Below are 7,159 nucleotides of genomic sequence, written 5' to 3' on the forward strand. Positions count from 1 at the left end.
GGAATGGGGAAATATATAGAGAGAGAGGGAATGGGGAAATATACAGAGAGAGAGGGGAAATATAGAGAGAGAGAGGGAATGGGGAAATATAGAGAGAGAGAGGGGAAATATACAGAGAGAGAGGGGAAATATATAGAGAGGGGAAATATAGAGAGAGAGAGGGAATGGGGAAATATACAGAGAGAGAGGGGAAATATAGAGAGAGAGGGAATGGGGAAATATAGAGAGAGAGAGGGAATGGGGAAATATAGAGAGAGAGAGGGGAAATATATAGAGAGAGGGAATGGGGAAATATACAGAGAGAGAGGGGAAATATAGAGAGAGAGAGGGAATGGGGAAATATATAGAGAGAGAGGGAATGGGGAAATATATAGAGAGAGAGTGAATGGGGAAATATATAGAGAGAGAGTGAATGGGGAAATATAGAGAGAGAGAGAGGGGAAATATATAGAGAGAGGGAATGGGGAAATATACAGAGAGAGAGAGGGGAAATATATAGAGAGGGAATGGGGAAATATACAGAGAGAGAGGGGAAATATATAGAGAGAGGGAATGGGGAAATATACAGAGAGAGAGAGGGGAAATATATAGAGAGAGAGGGAATGGGGAAATATAAAGAGAGAGGGAATGGGGAAATATAAAGAGAGAGAAAGAATAGAGAGAGGGAATGGGGAAATATAGAGAGAGAGACAGAGGGGAAATATATAGAGAGAGAGGATGGGGAAATATATATAGAGAGAAAGAATAGAGAGAGAGGGAATGGGGAAATATATATAGAGAGAGAGGGAATGGGGAAATATATATATAGAGAGAGGGAATGGGGAAATATATATAGAGAGAGAGGGAATGGGGAAATATATATAGAGAGAGAGAGAATGGGGAAATATAGAGAGAGAGAGGGAATGGGGAAATATATAGAGAGACAGAGGGGAAATATAGAGAGAGAGAGGGAATGGGGAAATATATAGAGAGAGAGGGAATGGGGAAATAGGGAGAGAGAGAGGGAATGGGGAAATAGAGAGAGGGAATGGGGAAATATATAGAGAGAGAGGGAATGGGGAAATATAGAGAGAGAGGGAATGGGGAAATATAGAGAGAGAGGGAATGGGGAAATAGAGAGAGAGAGAGAGACAGAGAGGGAATGGGGAAAAATATAGAGAGAGACAGAGAAGGAATGGGGAAATAGAGAGAGAGAGAGGGAACAGGGAATCTATAGAGAAAGAGGGGGAATGGGCAATATATATCGAGAGAGAGGGAATAGGGAATCTATAGAGAGAGAGGGGGAATGGGGAATATATATATATATATAGAGAGAGGGAGGGAATAGGGAATCTATAGAGAGAGAAAGGGAATGGGGAAATATATATATATATATAGAGAGAGAGGGGAATGGGGTATATATATATATAGAGAGAGAGAGTGGGAATGGGGAAATATATATATATAGAGAGAGAGAATGGGGAAATATATATATAGAGGGAATAGGGAATCTATAGAGAGAGAGAAAGGGGATGGGGAATTATAGAAAGAGAGAGAGACAGAGAGGGAATGGAGAAATAGAGAGAGAGAGAGGGAATAGGGAATCTATAGAGAGGGGGAATGGGGAATCTGTAGAGAGAGAGAGGGAATGGGGAATATATATATATATAGAAAGAGAGAGAGGGAATGGGGAAATATATATATAGAGAGAGAGGGAATGGCGAAATATCGAAAGAGAGAGAGACAGAGAGGGAATGGGGAAACAGAGAGAGAGAGAGGGAATAGGGAATCTATAGAGAGAGAGAGGGAATGGGGAATCTATAGAGAGAGAGAGGGAATGGGGAATCTATAGAGAGAGAGAGGGAATGGGGAATCTATAGAGAGAGAGGGAATGGGGAATCTATAGAGAGAGAGAGGGAATGGGGAATCTATAGAGAGAGAGAGAGAATGGGGAATCTATAGAGAGAGAGAGGGAATGGGGAATCTATAGAGAGAGAGGGAATGGGGAATATATATATAGAGACAGAGAGGGACTGGGGAAATATAGAGAGGGAATGGGGAATCTATAGAGAGAGGGAATGGGGAATATATATATAGAGACAGAGAGGGAATGGGGAATCTCTCTATAGAGAGAGGGAATGGGGAATCTATATATAGAGAGAGGGAATGGGGAATATATATATAGAGACAGAGAGGGAATGGGGAATCTATAGAGAGGGAATGGGGAATCTATAGAGAGGGAATGGGGAATCTATAGAGAGAGGGGGAATGGGGAATCTATAGAGAGGGAATGGGGAATATATATAGAGAGGGGGAATGGGGAATCTCTAGAGATAGAGGGAATAGGGAATCACTAGAGAGACAGAGAGGGAATGGGGAATCTATAGAAAGAGAGGGAATGGGGAATCTATAGAAAGAGAGGGAATGGGGAATATATAGAGAGAGGGGGAATGGGGAATCTATAGAAAGAGAGGGAATGGGGAATCTATAGAGAGAGGGGGAATGGGGAATCTCTAGAGATAGAGGGAATAGGGAATCTCTAGAGAGACAGAGAGGGAATGGGGAATCTATAGAGAGAGAGGGAATGGGGAATCTATAGAGAGAGAGGGAATAGGGAATCTATAGAGAGAGATAGAGGGAATAGGGACTCTATAGAGAGAGAGCGAGGGAATGGGGAATATATAGAGGGAATGGGGAATATATAGAGGGAATAGGGAATCTATAGAGAGAGGGAATGGGGAGTATATATAGAGAGAGAGGGAATGGGGAAATATATAGAGAGGGGGAATGGGGGAATGGGGAAATATATATAGAGAGAGAGGGAATGGGGAAATATATAGAGAGGGGGATTGGGGGAATGGGGAAATATATATATAGAGAGAGGGAATGGGGAATCTATAGAGAGAGACAGAGAGGGAATGGGGAATCTATAGAGAGAGAGAGAGGGAATGGGAAATATATATATAGAGAGAGGGGGAATGGGGAATATATATATATATATATATAGAGGGAATAGGGAATCTGTAGAGAGAGAGAGGGAATGGGGAATCTATAGAGAGAGAGAGGGAATGGGGAATCTATAGAGAGAGAGGGAATGGGGAATCTATAGAGAGAGAGAGGGAATGGGGAATCTATAGAGAGAGAGAGAGAATGGGGAATCTATAGAGAGAGAGAGGGAATGGGGAATCTATAGAGAGAGAGGGAATGGGGAATATATGTATAGAGACAGAGAGGGACTGGGGAAATATAGAGAGGGAATGGGGAATCTATAGAGAGAGGGAATGGGGAATATATATATAGAGACAGAGAGGGAATGGGGAATCTCTCTATAGAGAGAGGGAATGGGGAATCTATATATAGAGAGAGGGAATGGGGAATATATATATAGAGACAGAGAGGGAATGGGGAATCTATAGAGAGGGAATGGGGAATCTATAGAGAGGGAATGGGGAATCTATAGAGAGAGGGGGAATGGGGAATCTATAGAGAGGGAATGGGGAATATATATAGAGAGGGGGAATGGGGAATCTCTAGAGATAGAGGGAATAGGGAATCACTAGAGAGACAGAGAGGGAATGGGGAATCTATAGAAAGAGAGGGAATGGGGAATCTATAGAAAGAGAGGGAATGGGGAATATATAGAGAGAGGGGGAATGGGGAATCTATAGAAAGAGAGGGAATGGGGAATCTATAGAGAGAGGGGGAATGGGGAATCTCTAGAGATAGAGGGAATAGGGAATCTCTAGAGAGACAGAGAGGGAATGGGGAATCTATAGAGAGAGAGGGAATGGGGAATCTATAGAGAGAGAGGGAATAGGGAATCTATAGAGAGAGATAGAGGGAATAGGGACTCTATAGAGAGAGAGCGAGGGAATGGGGAATATATAGAGGGAATGGGGAATATATAGAGGGAATAGGGAATCTATAGAGAGAGGGAATGGGGAGTATATATAGAGAGAGAGGGAATGGGGAAATATATAGAGAGGGGGAATGGGGGAATGGGGAAATATATATATAGAGAGAGGGAATGGGGAAATATATAGAGAGGGGGAATGGGGGAATGGGGAAATATATATATAGAGAGAGGGAATGGGGAATCTATAGAGAGAGACAGAGAGGGAATGGGGAATCTATAGAGAGAGAGAGAGGGAATGGGAAATATATATATAGAGAGAGGGGGAATGGGGAATATATATATATATATATATATATATAGAGGGAATAGGGAATCTATAGAGAGAGAGAGGGAATGGGGAATATTTTTATATATAGAGAAAGAGGGAATGGGGAAATATATATATAGAGAGAGGGAATGGGGAATCTATAGAGAGAGAGAGGGAATAGAAAATATACATATATATATATATATATATAGAGGGAATAGAACAAATATATATATATATATATATATAGACACAGAGGGAATAGGGAATATGTATAGAGGGAGGAAATGGAGAATTTATAGCAAGGAAATGGAGAGTATATATATATATATATAGATGTGTATATATATAGAGCCACATCACTGAAACTGACCTTATCAAAGTCACAAATGAGATCCTATGTGACTGTGACGATGGTGGACTATCCCTCCTCATCCTTCTCGACCCGGCTGCAGCCTTTGACACGGTTGTCCTCACCGTCCTCCTCCAAATCCTCTCCTTCGTCATCCAGCTGGGTGGGACTGCCCTCTCCTGGTTCCATTCCTCTCTATCCAGTCGTAGCCAGAGAATCAGCTGCAATGGCTTCTCTTCCTGCTCCTGCATCGTTATCTCTGGAGTCCCCCAAGGATCTATCCTTGGCCCCCTCCTATTTCTCATCGACATGCTGCCCCTCGGCGACATCATCTGAAAACACGTCAGGTTCCACGTGTAAGCTGACGACACCTGGCTCTACCTCACCACCCCCTCTCTCGACCCCTCCACTGCCCCCGATTTGTCACACTGCTTGTCCGACATCCAGTACTCGATGAGCAGAAATTTCCTCCAACTAAATATTGGGAAGTCCAAAGCCATTGTCTTTGATCCCTGCCACTAACTCCATTCCCCTAGCCACCAACTCCATCCCTCTCCCTGGCCACTGTCTGAAACTGAACCAGACTGTTCGCAACCTTGGCGTCCTATTTGACCCTGAGATGAGCTTCCGACCCCATATCCACTCCATCACCACCACCGCCTACTTCCACCTCCGTAACATCGACTGTCTCCGCCTCTGCCTCAGCTCATCTGCTGCTGAAACCCACATCTGTGCCTTTGTTACCTCTAGACTTAACTATTCCAATGCTCTCCTGGCCGGCCTCCCATCTTTCACCCTCTGTAAACTTGAGCTTATCCAAAACTCTGTTGCCCGTATCCGAACTTGCCCCAATTCCCGTTCACCCATCACCCCCTGTGCTTGCTGACCTACACTGGCTCCCGGTCTGGCAACACCACGATTTCGAAATTCTCATCCTTGTTTTCAAATCCCTCCATGCCCTCACCCCCTCCAGCCCTACAACCCTCCGAGATCTCGGCACTCCTCCAATTCTGGTCTCTTGTTCATCCCCGATTTTAATCACTCCACCATTGGTGGTCGTGCCTTCAGCTGCCTGGGCTCTAAGCTCTGGAATTCCCTCCCTAAACCTCTCCGCCTCCTCTCTCTCCTCCTTTAAGACGCTCCTTAAAACCTACCTCTTTGACCAAGCATTTGGTCACCTGCCGTAAGATCTCCTAATGTGGCTCGGTGTCAAATTTTGTTTGATAATCGCTCCTGTGAAGCCCCTTGGGATGTTTTCCTACGTTAAAGGAATATCTATATAGAGAGACAGAGAGAGAGAAAGAGAGGCAGGCAGACAGAGAGCGAATAGAGAAAATAAATATAGATATTTAGAAAGACAGAGACAGACAGAGGGAGTGGAAAAAATATATAGAGAAAGACAGAAATGGAACATAGAATAAATATATATAGATATTCTCTATTTCATTTCTGTCTTTCTATATATATATATATATAGAGAGAGAGAGACAGACAGACAGAGAGGGAATAGAGAAGAAATATATAGAGAGACAGACAAAGAGAGAGAGGGAATAGAGGGACAAACAGAGAGAGTGACAGACCGGGAGCAGAGAGGAGGGAGGGAGAGATCGGTGGGGGGGGGTGCGGAGAGATGAGGGAGGGTGTGGATAGATCGTAGGGGGACGGAGAGATTGGGAGATTCATGGATAGATTGGGGGAGGGGGCAGGGAGATCGGGGGGGGGCGTGGATAGATTGGGGGGAGGGGCGGAGAGATCTGGGGGGCCAGAGAAATCAGGGGGGGGGGGGGGTCCGGGAGAAGATCGCGGGCAGTGGATAGATGGGGAGGGGTCCGATCACAGAGTGGGGGGGGGGGGTCCAATCACGCGGAGTGAGAGACAGGTTTACTTGAGGGACTGGGGGGGGGGGAGCACTCCTGCTCCTCTTGGCCCACAAGCAGTGCTGGAAAGGCACTTACCTGTTGCATCCAGATGTTCTTGCCTCCCTTCAGCCGCTGGGTTTCCAGAGCCCTGATTAACATATTTAAATTACGGACCCGCCTCTGGAGAGCAGGAAAGTCGCCCACCCTCCAAATCGCCACTGTTAAGACCAGAAGTGGGTGCATTGGAGGCGAGTTGGGGTTTCCCACTTTTGAATTTTTAACCTCCCCCCTCTCTGGATCTCTCCGTCTCGCCCTGTCGGGATCTATCTCTGGATCTCTCTGTTTCTGGATCTCTGTCTGGGTCTATCGAACTCTGTCTCTGGATCTCTCAGTCTGGGTCTATCTCAGGATCTCTGTCTGGGTCTATCGAACTCTGTCTCTGGTTGTCTGCCTTGCTCTCTCTCTGGGTCTGTTGCCCTCAGTCTCTGGATTGCTCTGGGTCTGTATCGCTCGGTCTCTGGTTCTCTTTGCCTCGTTCCGTCTTTGAGTCATGCTGACATTTAAGAGAACGAAGAAAACATTTGCATTTATATAGCGCCTTTCATGACCTCATGAATTGCCAAAGCGCTTTACAGCCAAAGAAGTACTTTTGAAGTGTGGTCAGTGTTGTAATGTAGGAAACACGGCAGCCAATTTGCGCACAGCAAGATCCCACAAACAGCACTGTGATAATGGCCAGATAATCTGGGTTTTTTAGATGTTGGTTGAGGGATCAATATTGTCCAGGATATCAGGGAGAACTCCCC

This window comes from Heptranchias perlo, chromosome 39 (genome assembly GCF_035084215.1).
Source record: "Heptranchias perlo isolate sHepPer1 chromosome 39, sHepPer1.hap1, whole genome shotgun sequence".
NCBI lineage: Eukaryota > Metazoa > Chordata > Chondrichthyes > Hexanchiformes > Hexanchidae > Heptranchias > Heptranchias perlo.